The following is a 19,608-nucleotide window of genomic DNA, read 5'->3' as shown; positions in this document are numbered from 1 at the left end:
CTGGCAGACACGGGACAGACAGCCGGGATCGCCGGCGCCTTTCAGACAGCCGGCAACTGCAGCTCGACATTCGGTCCTTTCTGGTTCTCTTCCAAAGCCTCTCCGCCTTCCCCTGGAGCTGCCTTTGTTTTGAGGAAAAGGAATAAGAAACCCAAATGTGGTTAGAACTTGGTAGCCATCTGACATGTTACAAATTAATGTTGCTGCCCTTGAGATAAGAGCACCATTTGCATGGACATGAGTAAGGTCAGATGAAGGCAAGGTTTCTAAATGTCTCCCTGCATGGGACAGGGCAGGGGAGGCTGCAGGGAAATCTCGCCGCCCGCAGACTCCCCACGATGCCTTTGCTCTCCATGGGGCAGAAGTGACTCGGTCCCAGGCTCGGGCACCTCACATCTGTGAGCAGTGCTCCCGGTGTGTTCTGTGACAGTGCAGGAAGAGCTTGTTTGGACCCTACTGTGACTGCCTCGTACTCCGGGGGCACCTATCTTTAATAGCAGCACCCTGAACACCATTCTTGGCTAAGGACTGGGGGGGTTAAGCCAAGTAACACCAAGACACCCTAGGCAGCCCAAAATAGAAATCCACTGGGTCCCTAAGCTCTTTGGCTCAACCTCACTCAGATTTTGGAAAATACAACATGGTTTGGAGCTGGCAGTACCAGGCAGTCAGGCTGGGAACAAGACACAGGTTTGAGCAGGGCCATGACACCTACCTGGAGGAGAAATTCAGGGAGGAAAACAGCCGTTCCTTTTAACACAGGTATGGCATTTTTCTGTATTCCTGATGTCACATGAAAAGCAAGGGGATCGCTATGGATCTGCAAAGGCAGCCTGAGCACCTGTCTGGGGGGGAAATCCGAGTGAAGATCAGGTGAGGCTTCATCCCCCTCGTTGATGGGGGGCAGCTTGTGCTGGGTGCACATGTACCCGGAGCTACAGGCTGCTGAACAGCGGAGGTTTGGCACGGCGGGGCGATCTCTGTCTGTCTGCAGGGCCAGGAGCATCAGCAGCTCCTTTGGGAGCAGCCCGGCTGGGGCTCTGCAGAGCCAGGGCTGTGCCCTGCCCTTCGCCGAGCTCTGCCGCAGGGAGGAAAACAAATCTGCCCCAGTGGTGTGGAAGGAAGAAAACTGAATTTATAGGCAATCAATGGCCCTCTCTGCATCAGCGTATTTGTGAAAAGTGCCTGTTATATTTTTTGCATAGTCCTAGATGAAAGTGGAGCAGAAATCCTACATGAGAGGGTTTTTTGGGGGGGAGGTGGGAGAACCAAAAACCTTGGATGAAGTCCAATATTCAAGCAATAAGACCTTAAGAAGCAGGCATCATTGTAAGATAATTGACTGTGGAGAGCAGTCACACATCCCAAGGTGAAGCATAGGGCACTTAACATATCAATAAGGTCAATTATCTGATTATGTCAGCTGCCTTAGTGCTGTTATTAACCTATATTGCTCTTATTAACCTTTCTGATGAAGAATCTTTCAAAAATAATTATATTAAAGTACAAATCTCTCAAGTTTAAAATATGTGAATGTTCCATTTCAGTAGTCGTGTGTCATAGGATAATGAACATCTGATTGCCTGGCTGACACAATGAGGTTTTTAATCAGGCTCCCTTTCCTAGGATCAGCGTGTTAGCTATGACAGCCTTCCCTGGGCCCAGGCAGTCTCATGAAAGCACTGCTGTCATGTTACGAATGGCGGGATTTAAAATTGAAATGTGAGCAAATAAGACAAGAAATGTAACGGATATGCTGGGGAGCGGGGTCCTGGGAAAATACCCACTGAAAGCCTCTTCAGTCAATTCCAATTATTAAAGCATACAGCCGATTCAATTAGTGGTTATGTACAAGTGCATATAGTATTTACTACCTAGCAGAGGTGATCAAAGAGGAACACACTGCTCATGAAAATTTGTTCATATTCATTTTGTCTTTTTTTTTTTCTTCTTCTGCAGAGCATTTTGAAGTCTGAGAGTGTTTTGCCACAACTTTCAGCCAGTCTTTCATCTATCATGGAATGTGAGTGTTCTAATTTCTACTGGGGATTACTAATTCATTACTTGCTTTTGGCAAAACCAATGCAAATTCTGCTTATTACAAGTTTTGATAACTGTATGTTTGTGTGTGTGCCTGTACAGCAGGTGAAATATCATTTCACATAGTGTGGCTATTCACTGAGCAAACATAAGCAATGAGCAGAAAATAAGAATGCTTTATTTTTATCTGTGACTTACCAGGTTTACAGTTGGTTGTGATTTGGTCTTCAAATGGCCACACTAAACATCCTTTAAAGACACGTTTTTTGTCCCTGGAATTCATCGCCTATTTAAAATCATTGGGCATATTGAAAGTTTAAGATATCCATGTGCCTATTTTGGACTGACATGTTTTTCTAGGTAGAAATAGTGAAACTGGTCTCCCTCTTTGAAGCCCAAATGCGTTTTTTTTTTTTTTTTTCCTGTTAGAAAACAGTGAGGAGGAAAATCCCATGAAAGGCTAAAGCTGAAAAATTCTCCTTCAATGAAATTCCCATTTGGCTTTCCCCGGTGTACTCCCTTGTCCAAGATCTCCACTGTCAGCACAATACATCTGGTACCTGGGAAGGACAAGTGTTTCTGTAGTCCCTCCACATCTTCCCTTCCCCCCCGTATAAAAAAGAACAGAGGATGAAAGCTTATTGCCTCGTTTCCAAGTCCAGGAGACTCTGATTTACTTTTTGCTGTGTGTTGAGAATGGTAGATGAATCGGATGATGTAGGACAAGTCCCTGTGAAGTCCCCTCCTTGCTCCAGCACCGTGAGGAGGAGGCACTCTGCCAGACCCCAGCCGTGGCACAATCCAGGCACCTCTGTGACCATCTTGAGCCGCAGCTCCCGGATCGGGTAGTGAGTTTGACATTTTGGTGCTGATGAACATTTCTGTTGCACACCTTTCCTGGTCTGTTTCTTCTGATGGGATTAGTTGCATCTATCAGTGCCACGCACACAGACGTTCTTAGTCACCTTCCTGTTTGTAATTCTGCTAGAGGCGGTCAAGAAGCAAGTGTTTGTGCCAGGAGTATTATGTATGGCTCTGCTGATTTTCGCAAAACTCTTTTTAAAGTCTGCAGTGAGTGCTGTGGCTCTGCAATGTTCAGGGAGTAATATGAACTATTAGTACAGCATAGAAAATCAAAGTCTGCTGGGAATGTTTCAGCGGCAAATAGAGGGCAATTATCTGAAATGAGGACTCAAGGAACACTATGTCTTGCAAATATGGCCTCTAAGCCAAGTCAATATATCTGGAGAAGCCATTGCCCACAGTAACAAATGTATGTCCTTCCAGGAAAACAATATCTGCTTTTACCTCCCACTAAGGTGTCAGAGAGCTACAGCGAGAGTAAATGTTTGGGTACTTTTTCCCTCATTAGCCTTCCACTGAGGTTGGGATTTGCTTAGCCAGACCACACCATTAGGAAATTTATTGTACCCTTGATCTGCTTCTGTTTCTGCCTCACGGAGAGCATTTCTTCCTGAGGCACGTTAAAGATGGGAGCGTATCGCTGTTTCAGGAGAGAGTCCTCATCCCTGGGAAAGCTTTGCCAGTCCTCGGGGCCCAGTAACATCAGCTGGCAGTTGATGCCATCAGCCCACGTGCTGGCAAAGTCTCACCCTTTTCCATCGCTGGTTTTCTGTAGACAACTGGAAAATGCAGGGGATGCTGTCAGGACAAGTTCAACATCAACTTCAATATCTCTTTTTGAAGATCTTTCTTCTTTTAATCATTCATCCTGACAACATCTGTATTTAAGTGCTATCCGTGGTTTGTGAATAATGTGAAAAGAAAGCTGTGGCAGACAGAGATGAAATGTTTGATTGCAAGACAGATTATGCAGTGGTCTGAAACTGGCTAATGCTGCGAGGGGATTGAGTTTGCTTCTATGGTAAAATCCAAGTGAAGCAATTTGCAGGCCTGAATGCTTACACAAATTCATTTCCCACATATTACTTCTTGATTTCTGGTGGGTGAGGGGGAGGGATCTGTCAAAAGTCAGTTGCTGCTCTTACTTTTGAGGATATTCAATAGTCAAGGACCACTGAGTACATATGAACTGGTAAATGGGCAGTGGGAGCAAATCTGTAAGGAGGAATTGTTAAGCCCTACATAGATCCACACAAAGGTCGGTCTGGATATTGATACATTTGTGTGCTAGTGTGTATTTTCCACTTTCTGGAGAATATCTTCCAATACTACTTCTTTTGCTTTTACCAGAAAGGACAGAAGTTTGTGGCAAGGTGTGGGGAAAGTAGAAGTAGACACCGAGAGTCAGATTTTATTTCACATGTTCCCAGTTCCATGAAAATATTCGCAAGAACTATCAGAATGGTCTTTTTCTTTTTTCCTTTTGTTCCGACAGTGCTGAACTCCACTGTACCGACAGCTTTTAATCCTTCAGTCTTTATGTTACTCAGTCATTTGCTGAAAACCTTCGTGTTACATCTTCAGTTTCCCAGGGCTGTAGCCATCACTTTCAGCATCGTATGACTAGCTCTCAGAGAATCTTATCTGGTCTTTGGAGATTTCTATCCTGTTTCTTGTTATAGTCTGTAACAGTGCTTCTTGCTCCAATATTTTACACTTCAGCCATTTAGATCTGTGTTTCCAAATTAAGGCATTACTTGTTCCCCTGAGGCTATTGGACCTAGATGTGTGAACTTGTTATTTCCTGATGACAACACAGGGCTATCAAGCTCACTACCTAGTGCTTGCTCTGGCTTATGCTATAGCTGATGTGCTCCAATATCCACCAGTCCTGTAGTGAAAAAAAAAAAAGAAAAGAAAAAGTATGATAAGGTCATATGTGAAAGAATCTTGGTGCCCCTGCAGAAGGCAGAGGAAATATTGTATATTAAAGGCCCTAATTTAATAAGAGGCAGTGGAAGAAATAAAGAAGTAGAAGCCATGTAGGATTGCTTAAATTTCTGCTTCCACCAAGATCAGCTGCCCAAGTAATCAATTTGAACTTCTCTGCATTGCTCCTATTAGCTGTAGCTATCTATACTACAGCCTCCATCGCTGTGCAGAGATGGATATTTGCCGTCCTGCAGTTTTTTAATTGGGGAGGTCCTTTTTCTTTTCTGTTCTATTTTCAGTCTCTTTCCCATCCTCTTTAGGAACTGAGAAGGATCAGAAACACTGTAATGGCTTCACATGGTGACCAGTCATTCCTATTTATAGTGGATATTGTCTGCATAGAATTAGTAGTCTGTGAAATTCCCACAAGGCAGGCACAGTTGAATAGACATAAAACTTGTTTTAAACAAATAAGCAGATATTAAACAAACAATGGAATTTCCAGACAGCTATTTGAAATGATAAGGAACTGTTGGAATTTTGCCTGAACAGGTAAAGCAAATCAGCAGTAATTATATTTGCCTTGCCAGAGGGGTGAGGTGGCTTGGAGGTAGATAATTGATACTTGAAACCATTTTTAAAGACATTGAGCTTGGCTGATTGCCATGGCTTGGAGAATCTGCAAATAATTGTCTGCACTATTAACTAAATAGGGGTATACAGATTCTTTTCTGCTGGGATTTTTTCTACAAAAATAATGTTTTGAGGCTTTGTAATGATATCCCAGTTGGAAGTTGGTTTCATGAGACACATTACTCATGAGAAAATGAAATCCCACGTAGTTCAAGGGAATGCAAAACTGAAGAGCCCTGATCAGCAGAAGAAACCCAGCAGCCAAAGTTTGAATTTGTCCCAGTGGTCACGGAGGCGTTCAGTAAACAGCTGCATCTTTCCCTTTCTGTTTATTCTGATTTATGTGGTTGTGTATTGGCTCCTGGAGATGCCACCAGCACAACTGCAGGCAGTGATGTACAGTGGCAGATGAGTCTTGAAGAAGCCATTTAAGCAGATTGCAGTTTAGTTTTGCCTTCCCTTGGATTTGGATGTTTTTCTGGACTCCTCAGCTTGCAAAACAGCGAGGCACTTCTCCAGGAGTAGGCTTAGCCTGCTGGTATTTCAGCTCTTCCCCTTCTGCTTGCAGTCACAACCAGGAAATGCAAAGGCATGTGGAAATGAAAGCCAATTAGAATGAAATTGTAACATCTGGGTTTGCTTTGGAGTCAATTCTTACTTTATCTGACATTCTTAATAGTCCTGCACTAGCATAAGCGGCCTTGTGTTTGCAGTGCCACGTAAGCAATGTCAGAAGAATGCCTGAAGCTATTATTTCACTATCAAGAGCCATTTTCTGTGGCCAGCATTAGCCTGAGCCCCAAAACCCAATGCGTGCTCTGTTAACTGTGCCCCGACTTGCCTCCTATGGCAGAGGTGCCCGTGCCTGTGGTTGGACCTGCAGCCTCAGCAGCATCCGTGCACGGTTGGCTTACAGTTGTATGAAGCACTGCAGCATCTAGCTGCTTGGGTGAGGGAGAAATGCTAGCGAGTAGGATTTTATGCAAAACTGGGGCCCAGCGTGGTATGCAGCAGGGTAGAGTGACTTTAAAAAAAAATCTGTGTCAAAACCTTTGAGTGTAGCAGCGCTGTGCTCTGGGAGTGTTGTGTGCCACAAGGGGTTTTGCAGCATTGGTCCATTTGTAGTTATGAGTCAGCTGTCATGGCCAAATTACATATTCGTTAAAGAGTTAGGTGAATGAGCAGTGAATCGTGAGCCGCACAAATATTTGGAGCTACTAACGTTCACGCACTGTTATTTTTTCATAATAACAAGGACCCCAGGGAGGCCGAACTCTGACTACAGGAAATCTTGACAGAAAGTTCACAGCTTGGAGTAGCTGTATTTTTTTTTTCCCCCACTGCAGTGAAAACAATTGATCTGCTGGATAAATGGCAGCAACATGGCTAGAACTGCTGCTTACAACTCCTTTAGAGCAAACAACAGCTCCCAGCACTGATCCTTGCCTGTCCCTGCAGAAGGAGAGCTGCTGCTTGGGTTTTCCTTTCTCCTTGGGGAGTGTGAGCGAGCCAGCGTTTGGGCACCCCGGGTGAGCAGATGAATTGGAGCTCACCGTTCGTTCCCTCCTCGACACACTGAGCAGCATGCCAGGCTGGGCTGCTGCGTCTGTGCGCGAGGACCTGCGCGCATTAGAGCAGTGGCAGGTGTTAAATAGGAACAGATGTTAATATTGACAAACTGAAGTGGCTAAATGTGGAAATACAGCACTGCTGAGACATGTGAAGTGAGGCAATGACCTTCACATGTTACGGATCTAGTCAATAAAAGGCAGCTCAGTGGGAGCGCGCGAATGCCACGGGCAGGCCGGGACCGGGGCAGGCCCTGTGGCTGTGGTGACGGCTCGGCCTGTCCTAGCTCAGCATGGGGTGGTGGCTCCTGGGGCAGGGCCCAGGGGAGGGCCTGTGCAAAAGAGGTGACAAACTCCAGAAAGCCCAGACTTCAGAGAACCTGTTTTTAGCGTCCAGTGACTGTATGAGCGCTGCCTGTATTAGTGACTGTATTAGGGCCCTGCCTGTCCTCCCATGGCATTTCAGTGACACGGAAAAAGAGGCAGCTCTGTTGAACACTGTGTCCCTCTACTGCTTTGGCCTCTTTTATCCAGATTTTCTCTTTGTTTGTACAGATCAAGGATCCTGCTGTACAGTCTGTTCATACTGCCATAGATTCTTCCACTAACTTATGTTCTGTCAGACCCCAAGGTGTTTAGGGTCAAAGCCTGCTTTTCTTGACTTTCACCAGGAACTTCAGTGGGACAAGGTTGTGGTCTTTTGCTCCAGGGAATAACAGCAATTTCTGCTGCCATAGGTGGCATTATTCTAACACCTGGGTGAGAGGAAGGAGATATTTGCTGCATTAAAGGGAAATGGGTTCTGTGTTGAAGCTCCCCAGTATGCAGTCCATGCTCTGTACCTTCAAGAGGTATGCTTGAATGAATCCTCACCCTCATGCTCAGCAGCAGGAGCCCCACCAGCTTGTGTTGTGCACAGGCCACCTTAGATCTGGGGAAGCAACTCAGAGAGGTGGAAACTCCTTCATGTACCGCAAAGCATGTACTTCGTGCTTCTGTCCCGCAGGCCCAAACCAAGAGCGGTCAGAGGGGAGGATTTCCTGATGGAGGGACACTTCCTATGCCACATTTTTCCTAGGAAAGGCCTTTGAGTGGGATCCAGTGTCAAACCAGGTACAGAAGGAAGAACACACACTGGCTGTGTTTCTCTGAGTTGGGCACTCGTTGAGATGGAGCAGGGCTGCATGGGGGAATTAATGCTCAGGGCATCCATCAGGGCCAACCAGCCTGACATGTTTTTAAATGGCATCAGCTCCCACATGCAGCAGCATGCATATAGATCACAGCCAGGAGACAGTGCAGTGATGTTCAGTGACAATATTAGTGGTGGAAATCAGCTTTAATTTTTCACTTTCCATTTCTTGGCAGATCAAAAGTGAATATGCACTGTCTTCATTAGCAAGGCAAATACCTCGGTGCTCGGGAACTTGTGCGATTCCCTTTCCTTCCAAAGTGCAAAGCAGTAGATAAGCAGACATCAAAGTGGTAACTGGTGATTTTTATGAAAGGATCCCAATCTTGACTGGAAGGCTCCTGCACTAGGCCCAATCCCACCTGACATCTGTCAGGTGAAAATATGGAAATGATGAGCTCATGCTTGCTGATTTGAGTGGGATTCTTTGTATTAGCAGTGCTCAGGGGAAGGGCCCCACAACAGACCCGATGATTGCATTTTTGATTTGGAGATTAAATAACTATGGTAACTGGAGTTCAGTTTATCCTGTTTAATTCCACTCCTCTCGAAACTAGGCATCTATGCTCCCTTAAGTTCTTGCTCAGAACTCATCCCCTTGTCCCCTCCCAAAATACCTGGGTGAGGGGTGAATCGATGGGGGGTGAATAACGCATTGGCTGGGCGCGGAGCCTGAAGAGGTAGCTCAGACAAAATGTCTGTCCTTCAGATGCCACTGGTAGGCAACCTCGTCATTGCCCTTTGGTTCCCGGTCATGGGCGAGCAGGGCTTTTTGAGGCACACCCTCGGGGTTCCCTTCCCTAAACCAGTGCCAGGTTCATCTGATGTATGGAGCAGCCAACTGCAGTATTTCAGGAGCTGCTGGGGAGCATCTGGGCAATCCCTGCTGTAAAGGAAGGAAACTGCAGCCACACTGTCCCCGCTCAGGAATCACAGTCCTCTGCCCAGTTCAAAGCAAAATAAAGCTGGTTAGGTTCAGCCTGTGGTGGGAAACTGCCTCCCTGAGGGGCAGTACATAGCAAAAGGGATGATAACTTGTAAAACCTTTCCAGCTTTAAAAGTGCATCTCTCCAAGCCTTTTGTCTCTGCCATAGGCAAGGAAATTTGAATTTGCAGTCATGGTAGCCAGAACTGGCCAACTGTTTGTTTTCCTTTCCTGAGTTCACCTAACACCATACTTAAAAAAATCCCCCAGCCTGTTTGGAACTAGGTAAGCTAAAGCACATTAAAATGTTTGCCAGCATACCTTGGTCTCTGGGGTTAAGGGTGGCTGCATTTTTTTTTTTACCACACGTTGCTTTTCCTAAAAAGCTGCAGTGAGGGGGAAAGGTTTGCCTGGGTCCGGGGTACCAGCAGCCCCCAGGCGCTCCTGTGCTAAGTTTCCAATACAAGGTGTCTCCACGCCGCTATAGCTCTGTTTAAGTTGAAATCCCAGAACTGCTGAGATCACCAGAAATAAAAAGACCACAGGATGAAAGCCTCTGTTCTTCCAGACCAACAGGAGTTCAAACTGGATGCATTTTTTTTTTCAAGAATTACACAGACTCTGAGCTTTGATTAGCTTGCTTTGTATTTTTAGAGCAATAGAAGCAAGGTGATATCTGGCTTGGTATTTGGTAAGCCTATTTATTCTCATCAGAAGGTTTTAGCATTAACCTATAAGCATTGTAACTTTGTAATGTGATGACACAGACAGCTTCAAACAGACAGAGGTCACTTTTCAAGGCTTTTAGCCTCTAGGAACCTACTGATTTTTAATAAGAATCACACAGCTAAATCTGTGCATATGGTTTTGAAATTCATTCCATAAAGCCAGAGTCTTTCCAAGCCTTTGTTTCAGCTAACATCATTACAAATACTTGAATGACTTTTGGAGATCATCTAGGATATATCTCCAGTCAAAATGAGTTAGATACAAATTGACATGTTCATGCATCTGGGAAAGTACTAGCTTTCCTTGGGTTTTATTGTTCTCTTTCATTTGTAATTAAATTATTTGCTCTAAAACTTCATTGGTATTGACAAAGAGCACATTTTCTCTTCACAGAATGCATTTTTTTTCTTTTCTTTGTGAGTCAGACATGACAAATTTACCATTCTGATAATACCTGCATGCTTAATGTTAGCCCAGCTCTCTTAAAGAGCACAGAGATACAGTCAGCCCCGCCCTACTTGCCACTGGAGCCAGAGTTGCAGGCTTGACTTCCAGAGAAGGACCTAAATAAAAGGTTCTAATGGGGAACTTTTCATAGGAAGGCCTCCAATGCATTGGAGACAGAAGTGCATAAAATCCATCTCACTCTGGCAGATGCAGAACAACATTCTCAAAGCTCCTAAGGACCAAGGAGCCTAAGATCTATTAGGTGAATGTTTGAAAGTTATCCAGCTTTGCTGCTGAAATGTAGGGCATTCATTTTCCTGGATCACTGAGCTAAATGATTTTCTTAACTCAGACCTAGGGGCAGCAACAAGGGCTCTTGACTCCCAGTCCAACACTCTAAATATTCCTCCTTCGTTAGGAACACAAGAGCTGCAAATAAATACATGCAAGCCCTTGATACAAAGAGGCATGTGGGGAAGGAGAGATATTCACACTGCTAAACATCACATAGTTAATTCAATTAAATAGTGTCTATATATAGCCAGTGGGGAGATTTAAGGACACATTCCTCAAATTTGCTCTGAATTTCCCCCCGGAGAAGCTCTTCTATCTCCTGTTGCAGGGCTGAGGTGTCCCAAACCTTGCCCATCTTCCCTGAGCCCATGACTCAGCCTGGACAGTCTCTACCAGTCTTGCTTCACTTCTGTGGTAGGCTGTGCCTCAGCAAACTATTTCATTGACAGCTCTTGCCAAGGGAGTTGCTGATTACTGCCAGATGTAGACATTTCCTGCTGAAATTGCCACCTACTTCTAGCAACGAGGAGACCTGGTTGCCATCTTTTTGCTTCTGACATCTGCTCAAAAGACAAACTTTGGAGGCTGACACCAAGCTGAGAGTGCTTAAAGAGCTCTCAGAAACCTAGCCAGGCTAAAGCTTTTCCCTTAATATGGTGAAATTGCCCTCACTGTAATTATGTTCTACTTGGGAGGCTGGGGGTGTGGGCGGAGGGGAGGCACCCAAAGGAGGCTTCAAATTGGTCTTGCCCCAAGGTATGGGGTTTTGGAGGGATGGGTGTCTGCAGAGGGCTTGCTTGATGAGTAGGGCTAGCTCTCCGGGCTACCCCTGGTTAGGGGCTTTGCACGTTGAAGCCCTAAAATGGGAGGCTAGTAAGTAGTTGATTATATGCCTATCTTTATTTCTCTTCCCTTGAATAATAAGGTTACATGCATTGTTGTCAAGAGGCTTTTTTTTTTTTTTTTTTCCCTTCTGTATTGGGCCTTGTTTTCTTATGCTTGGTGTCCCTTTGTTTTTGAAGGTCTTAGGTTCAAGTTTTCTGCCTGGGCTCTCCAGAGGTTTTGGTCACTTGCCCAAATGGGCATGGCCCATTTGAGATGAGAGCCCAATGAGAGATGGCTCTCGTGAGCCTGTTCCTGTTGATGTTGTGCCCCCGTGCTCCCTGGCTTTGTTGAAAGTAGGGAGCTGCTGGAGGGTCACGCGGCTCAGCATGTGCCCTGGGTTCTGTGGTGCTTGATGCTAATGTGGTGCTAATTAACTTCACTTTGGGGAGCTTATGTTTTGAGCAGAATCTAAAGCCTGTGGGTGCTGCTCCTGCAGGATGTTGGTGGTGTCGGGCAGGCAGTTGGGAAACATGACACCAGCAGCTGACTTGTTCCCAGGCTTTCTGTGACTATGCCCTGAAGACATGTAGAGCAGCCCTTTGAGGTGCTGCATCACCTGCACCAAACTCCTGCAACAGCGTTTCCAAACAAGAGTTTTCAGAATGAAACTTTTTTCCCTCCAAGAAATTAAACTTTTCCTTGAAGAAGGAAAATACTTTTTTGGAAGGTCTGCTTTTCCCTTCTTAAATTTTTTATATCTATTCACATAACAGCTGAGCCATTCCTTTGTATTAATGTCTGCTTCACTGTGCCTGTTTCTCAAGGGCACCAAATCTGTCTTATATTACACAGTAGGCCTTGTATTTTTTTTAACTTTGCCTTTTAGAAGGTGGTTCGTTTCTAGTGGCAGGTGTAACAAATTTGTTTCCATGCCAGGTCTGGCCCATAGCTCCTGATGATCCAGAGCTGGGCAGGATCAGGCTCTCCTCCTTCCTGCCTGGTGGGCTGTTGGTGCTACCCATCCCTTCCACGTGAGAACTGATCACTCCTTGTGCTCATTTCAAAGTGACCCTCCTGAGGATCCCCAGGCAGCAGCCACTGCGGCAGCTCTGCTCCATGACATTGATAAACCACAACATATTGTTTAACATATTGTTCCCAGTCCAACATATTGTTCGCATTCATCATGGAAGCAATCAGTACAGAGCATTTTATTGCAAACCTGTTTCCTGGTGCTCATCATTAGGTCATTAACCTTAACAATGTCAACATGTTCTCGGTATGCGGTTTAATTGGAGCGCAGTACAGAGCAGTTGCACAGGCTGTACCACATACAGGGGCACACAGCTTAAGAGTAATAGAAAAGCTGTACCAACAGGGCACTGATGCTAAATAAAGTCAAGTCTGGACAGGGGATGTAAATTAAAGTAGCTGCACTGAGGGGGACCCAAAGAATTTCTTGGTGGAAGCATAATTTCCTGCGAGCACCTGTGCCAGTTGAGGGCTTTAGTTTTATTGTGCCAAATTCCAGATATGGGTTTTGTAGATCTTTTCCCTTGGTGGCTTTGCCGTATCCAAGGAGAGGAAATGGACAGTCCAGTGTCTGTTACTACTCTGGTTTGCCAGTACTGGTGTTGGCAAGGTTTCCTTCTGAGAGTGCTTGCTAAAGGGGCAAACCTCATGGCTCCTGGGTCCGGCTCATCCAGGCTATGCGGTGCCAAGAGAGAAGTTCAAGGAGCAGTGCCGTTTTGCAGAGGACGCTGGCAGGAAGAAGCAGATTCTTCAGAAAAAATGTCCTGATTTATATACTGAACATCAGGGGAAGATCTGTTTTCTGCAAAGGCTTGCTCAGTTGGTTATAAAGTATTGTTTCTCCATACAAACCTTGCTTGGTCACTGTGAGGTTATCAGGACAGCACCATTTTGTTAGCGTAGATGGTCAGACCCTTCAGAGAAGGGCTTGTCTCTTCCCATGTGCTGGCAACCCCCTCACAGAGGCCAGGCCTGGCACTGGCACCTCGATCTTCTCACAGTGCTTTTGAGTGCTAATAACCTGTGGCTTGGATGTTGAGGTTGAAATTTAAGGGATCCATGGGATGTCAACTTCCATCTCCTGTTGGTTTTCGTTAGGTATACATGAACGTATCAGCGTCAAGTTCTGCTGGTTTCTGATCGCCCTGCTGCAGTACGTAGGTGGTGTCTAATTAAGCAGTGTGCATATGCATGTGAAAAAAGCATCACTTTCCTCACTGCTTCAAGTGAAACCACAGATTGCTTATCACTGTGAAGCTGAGGGCTGTGTTTGCTGTGCTATAGGAAAGGAAAAGATGTGGCAGGAAAAGCACAAACGAAAGGCAGGTTGTTAGGGTGGATCTCAGGATGAGCAGCGTCTCCACGTTGCTTCCGTTCCTCTTTCCTTGCTGCCTCCTTTCCTATAAAGCAAAATGCCCATTTCCTACCAACCTGGCTTATTTCTACTTCTTTTTTCCTTAGCATTGAGCACTGCATTAACTTGACAGGAAAGTCCAAACGTCTGATTGACACCCTGTTTCTTCCCCATTACAAAATAAACTAATTTCTTTAGCTTTGCACAATATTCTTCTGAAAACAGCTATTGATTTGCACAAGTCTCTAGACTGGGTAATCAATATCCACCAGTTTGGGGAAAATAAATAAGTAAACAAAGGACAGAAAATGATGGATGAGAATACCATTGAGTGCTTTTTGAACTGATGCTGTGTTCAGATCACTCAGCTGCTGAAAGAATGGGCTGGGTTTGTTTTGTAGCAGCAAAATGATGTCAAAGCTTTCAGATTCCCATCTTCGAACTAGCCCGTAGTCATTAGGTGTTACCAAATGCTTTCAGACCAGTGGTACTTTCCAGGCTGACTTCTGTATCTGAATTGAAGAAGACAATAGCTTACAAAGAGGGGGAGAGGCTCCCCTTTCTCCCACTGCAGCATTTATAAATCAGGCTTACTGGCTTGCTGTGTGTACGTCTCAGCCTGTCTGCATGGATCAGTCAGAGCCAGGGCTGGAGTGTGAAGGGGAAGACTTCACTGACGGGGCGGCACTGGAGTCCTTCAGTCCTGGAGATCCAGAGAAGCTGATGCCTTAATCTTCCTCTAATTTTACCGTACACCTCACGCAGAACTCACAGAAAGCATGTTTGGTCCCTAAAATGCAGCAGAAGTGGGAGGACCATCCTTTGTTCTTCGCTGGCCAAAAGCAGTTCCGAGGCTGTGATCTGAGGGTGTCTGGAGGAGGGCGTGAGCTGCTCTGACCCACGGTGCTGCGAGCTCTTTCCATCCTCAGCCTACTCTTCTGTGCCTTTGGCACACTCAAGCCCTTCTAGGGACTGATCATCTTTCTTTACACCAATAATCAGAGGGCCAGGTCCCAGCAAACCATCACACTGCAGCCGACAAAGCCAGTCTGAGCAGTACCTGAGCTCTCTCTGGAGCAGCAGACCCGAGCAGTAGTGCTCTGTAATGTATGCAGGTCTTCCAGCTGATGAAGAAACAGGTGCAGTTCAGATGCTGTTTCAAGCAAATGAGAACAGACAAGGAGAGGAGGGACAAATGTATTTATCAGGCTGTATAACCTGTTGAAGTAAGACAGGAAGGTGACCTTATTTTGAAAGCTAGTAAAGTGCCAGGAGAGTTTGGAAAACTTGATGGAAATGGAGAGGAAATCAGGCCATGCTTTCAAAGGAATGCCTTTTTTCTCTCCCCATCCACTGAATGTAGTTTCTTGAATAGGATTTAGCTGTCACTTCCTGAATGCTCTCTGAGCAGCTGGTCTGATGTTTTCTGTTTATTAGCAAGGATCAGATGGGGTGAGCGCAGCCGTGGTGTAGCTGGGAAAGGGAGAAGGAGCTTGAAGCTGTTGCCGGCTGCAGCAGGGATGACAGCCTCTGGTCCTCCTCAGTCGATCCACACACTGCTCAAAGCAGTCCTGGTTGGCCTGGTGAGCACACCAGGAGCATCGTGTGTCTGCGTGAGGCGGGAGGTCAGGAGCACACAGAGAGCCAGGATGCTGGTAATATTTTGTGGCAATGGAGGATCCTCTCCCTGGGAAGGTGCATGGCCAGGGTGTGCAGCTACAGCATGTTTTTCTGTGCTTTGAGGGGGAAAATAGTGTCTCTATAAGATAATCTAATGTCAGGCTTGCTGTATGATCTATTCTTTAGAGTAAGCGTTTTCTCTGGTCTTCTCTGTTAAGAATTTGTGGTGTAACTTTGTAGAATTACACTGGTTTTGTGCGTTACTTCTTATTTGGATCCTTTGAGATGGATCTTTTAGGTTCCCATAAATTCCTCATCTCTTTCTGTTGTAATTAAACAACTCTCGGTGGTCAGAGTAGATCTGTGAGCATGAGGAAGCCTGTCAAATCAATACGAATCATTGCCAGACATAAGCCTAACAAGCCTGACCAGGATGTACAAAGGGGCCCTCTGTCATTTAAAGCAATAAACAGGAGGCAGAGAACTTAATTCAGCTCAATCAGCTGCTAAGCCTGCCCTGACAGCCGGCCTTCAGAGACACCTTCCCCCTGCTCCAGCATTTAGCTGAATCAGCACTTTCCCCTGTTACCCTCGGAGAAGTCTGGCTTCCCATGTGTATCAGCAGAGGAATAGGAAGGATGGACAGACTGCAGTGCTGGAGCAACCACGGCTTGAGGGTACAGCACAGAGGGGATTTGGGGACTTGTAGGTGCTTGAAGGGGAGGCAGCCATTTGAGTTGAATGAATCCTGGCAAGTGTGTGTGTATGACATCAGTTCCCAAGACAGATGTTTTGCAAGAAAGTAGAAGTAATAAGGGAAAAAGAGCTGGTCACGTGGCTGATGCCAGCTAGGAGAAAGAGAAGGGATCCACCAGGAGATGGAAATTGAGAAGGTAAATGACTTAACAGTGGAGGAAACAGCAGCAAGACAGGAGTCAGCAACTCGAGTTCTGCCTCTGGGTCCTTCCCTGCCCTTGGCCAAGATGATCAAGCTGAGTAAACGTTTGCTAGCTTAAAGGGCAAAGGAGTGACTTTAGGCACTTAATTCTAGATACTGAAGCTTGAAAATGAAGTCCTACCACCATCCAGGTCCCTTAAGAGAAAACATGTTGTCTGAGTGCTGTTCCCATGCTGCTTCTCATCCTGGTGTGGTGTGATTTGTTTCCCACTAAGCCATGCTCAAAATACACCTAGACAAGGGCTGAAACCTGCAGTTCAAGTAAGTCCTGGGCCAACCATTGTAACTAATGTCTTTTAGAAGGACTGCAGTTTAGTCCTAATGACTATTATCAACCCCACAAGTAGGCACCACAGGAAATCCAATGGTTTGAGTGCCTCAGTTTGCCTAGCTGTGTGCTGAGGTAGCTGCATGAAGTCTTATAGTCTTGGGGTCAGGGATGCAGGTCAGATCTCACTTCAATTTCTCCATCCCAGACACAATCCAATCCCACTTCAGGTTGGCCAATTGTGTAGTCCTAGATTAGGTGAAATATCTATACATTGCAGGTGCAGGAGGAGCACAGCTGGCCATTTTGATTTGTATATGTTTATGTAAATGCCTCATAAAATATCCCCCATTGGGACAAGCCAAAGTCACGCATCATAAAAATCAGCTTCTGTAATGGGTTCTTTACAACAGCATTTGCCAAGGTAGTGAAAAAAATATGCCTGTGTTTATAGGAAATTAATTTCTGCCCCTTCAGTGATCAGCCCTGAGCAAGCAGAAGACTGAATTATCCCAGTTGCTTCTCTCTGGCAGAGAGAACTGCTCTTTGGAGCCTCCTGCAGTGTAATCTGGTGGGGATGTTTAGTCAGAAAACCTCTAAGCAGCAAGGCCCCAGTTCAGCAAGCCCTGTGCTCATGCAGCAAGCCATCCTTCTGCAGCAAAGCGCTTAATCACACCCTTAATTTTACACCTGTGCTCAGGCTCACAGTACCTGTCTGGATTCAGGAAGGTGGGTACATCTTTTGCTGAAGGACGGATTTTTGCCTTTGGGCTTAAATTAGCATACAAAGAAGGAGATGCCTTAAGAGGCAGATCAGCAAGGTTATTTAAAACATAAAACAACCCAAGCATGACAAGAGCTACCAGGGGAGGAAGATTTCTAAGTGCCAGTAGATGGTGCTCTGTAAGCTCCCTGTATGGGTGGGCTGAAGCCCACACTGATCCGTTTTGTGCAGCACCCCAAAAGCCGTATGGTTTATTGCAGAGAAGGTCTTTGTGACCTTGTTAGGAGCGAACCTAAGGGACTTCTGCAGAAAGCAGATGGATTTTGTTGGTGTCTTTAGCTGAGTGTTGGCCTCCAGGTAGGATTTTTGTAGCAAGAATGTAGCTGCTCAATCCTGTGGATGAACCAAGCCTGTGCGACATAATCCTATAGGGCTTCTTCTGAAGAGCTAGAAAGAGCGGGTGAAATCCTTGCTCAAAGTGAAGTTGGCTGGAAATTTGTCTATGAATTCATTAAATGCAGATTTTTCTCTTGAAACCTGTTGTAAAACAGGATTGATATTTAATTATTCTAACATCCTGGGTCTTGCTGCAGTGGGCAGATCCACCTTCAGGACAACTCCTGCATCTGCTCCAGGTATCAGCATTGCTCCCTGGACAAGCTGGTCCCTCCTGGCTTGGTGGTTGCAGAGAAGCCCTTCTGCACCCAGGGTGGCCTGGTGCAGAGCAGGGTGTGCACGTGAAGATCTGTTGCGTGAAGCAAACAAACACCCGTGTGGTTCCTGACAGTGGAAGAATGTCTTGCATCTGTCCCCTTGTAGCCAAAGATTAAGCCTGAAAGATATAAAGAGCAGTAGATATGGGCAGCTGTTCAAATTAAGTGTTTTGTCTATATGTATCCACCCCACTGTGTGTGTTAAATCTAGCTCTGGCCGTTGCAGTTCATCTAAGCGAGTCGATGAAAGAGAAGTCTGTTTTCTTGCACATCCCCCTTAAATTTTGAGGAGTTTCCCTGACACAGTGATGCATAGTTATAGGCTCAGTAAAAGTTGGAATGATTTATGGCTTACACACTGTAAATCAATAAAAAGAATCACAGACATTGACAGTACGTTCACAGCCCATTTCTTTAAATGGAAGGCACTTTTCTATCTTTCCTGTTTCAGCCTTGTTGGTGCACAGGAGGTTCCTGCCACTAACAAAGTGCTAAGAGAGTCTTTATAAAGCTTGTAAAACCTACTTCTTATGTAATACCTCTCCTTACATGCCCTTCCTTGATGTACCATCGTTATCCAGTCTAAAAGTACCATGTCCTCCACCCTGGGTTATTAGATTGCCTTCTCCTGTGAACAGAAAACTGTATTAAAAACCTGTTGTGTTTTTTTTTTTAAGGCACTCCAGGCCAGTGTGCTAACCTCTGATTTCCCAGCCTCGGTGTAAATCCTGATGAAACTGTGCGTGGTTGGCGTGCCTTAGCGTGAGATGGGTTGTGCTGAGCGCCCAGCGAGTCCGGGCTGCAGCTGGTGGGGCTCTCCTGGTCAGCAAGGAGGTAATGCAGCCTGTGCGTTTTGGGTGCTGCAGGATGGATTTCAAGGGTGCTGTTAAAGAGCCTCACACGGAGCTCTGTTAGGAAGGTGCTAGTCCGCAGCCTTGCTGCCCTGGGTGCAGCGTGAGCGCCTGTTTTGCTCAGGGTTGTGCAGACCAGCTTGCCAGCACAGTGCGTGGGGATGGGAGCCTGGGTGCCAGCCAAGTACAACTTCCTTTTATTTACATATAGATACCCGTCCTGGAACATGTTTAACTGCTTTGTTGAAATGGGCCATAAATGGTCCATAAAAGTTAGCCATTTAAGTCTGGAGAAGCATTAAGAGACTCTTCAGTGGTGGATGGGTTATAAATAGTGCACAGCCCATCCACACTTCAACAAATGCCTGGTTACTGGCTGCTCTGAAAGAGACATCTTCAAATATCTGCCATCTGCTCTTTCAGAGGGCAGCCATGTAACAAAACAGGACAACTGCTCAGGGCTTCTTCAAGCACTCAGAAGTTACTAGGGCTTGGGTAAGCTCTAAACAGGTGTCAACAAGGTCATAGGAGTTACAGACTAAACACTAACGAGTCTTAGAAAATCAGATTTTTCATTAAAGCCTCCATTTGCCTTTAAAGGCAGCATGTATTACAGGTGTGCTTATCCCTTGGGAGCGT

At 45.7% G+C, this 19,608-nt stretch overlaps 1 long non-coding RNA gene across 1 annotated transcript; it reads left to right on the top strand.

Annotated features, from left to right (window-relative positions):
- The first annotated feature begins 766 nt into the window (after positions 1-766).
- LOC121057835 lies at positions 767-19,177 on the top strand. Its single transcript, XR_005813969.1, has 3 exons — positions 767-873; positions 1,960-2,023; positions 18,796-19,177. It is a non-coding gene; the product is annotated as an uncharacterized LOC121057835 (long non-coding RNA).
- Positions 19,178-19,608: the final 431 nt, after the last annotated feature.

Source organism: Cygnus olor, chromosome 20, assembly GCF_009769625.2.
Source record: "Cygnus olor isolate bCygOlo1 chromosome 20, bCygOlo1.pri.v2, whole genome shotgun sequence".
NCBI classification, from domain to species: domain Eukaryota; kingdom Metazoa; phylum Chordata; class Aves; order Anseriformes; family Anatidae; genus Cygnus; species Cygnus olor.
Note: the sequence above shows the minus strand (reverse complement) of the source record. Positions and strands in the feature narration are given on the sequence as shown.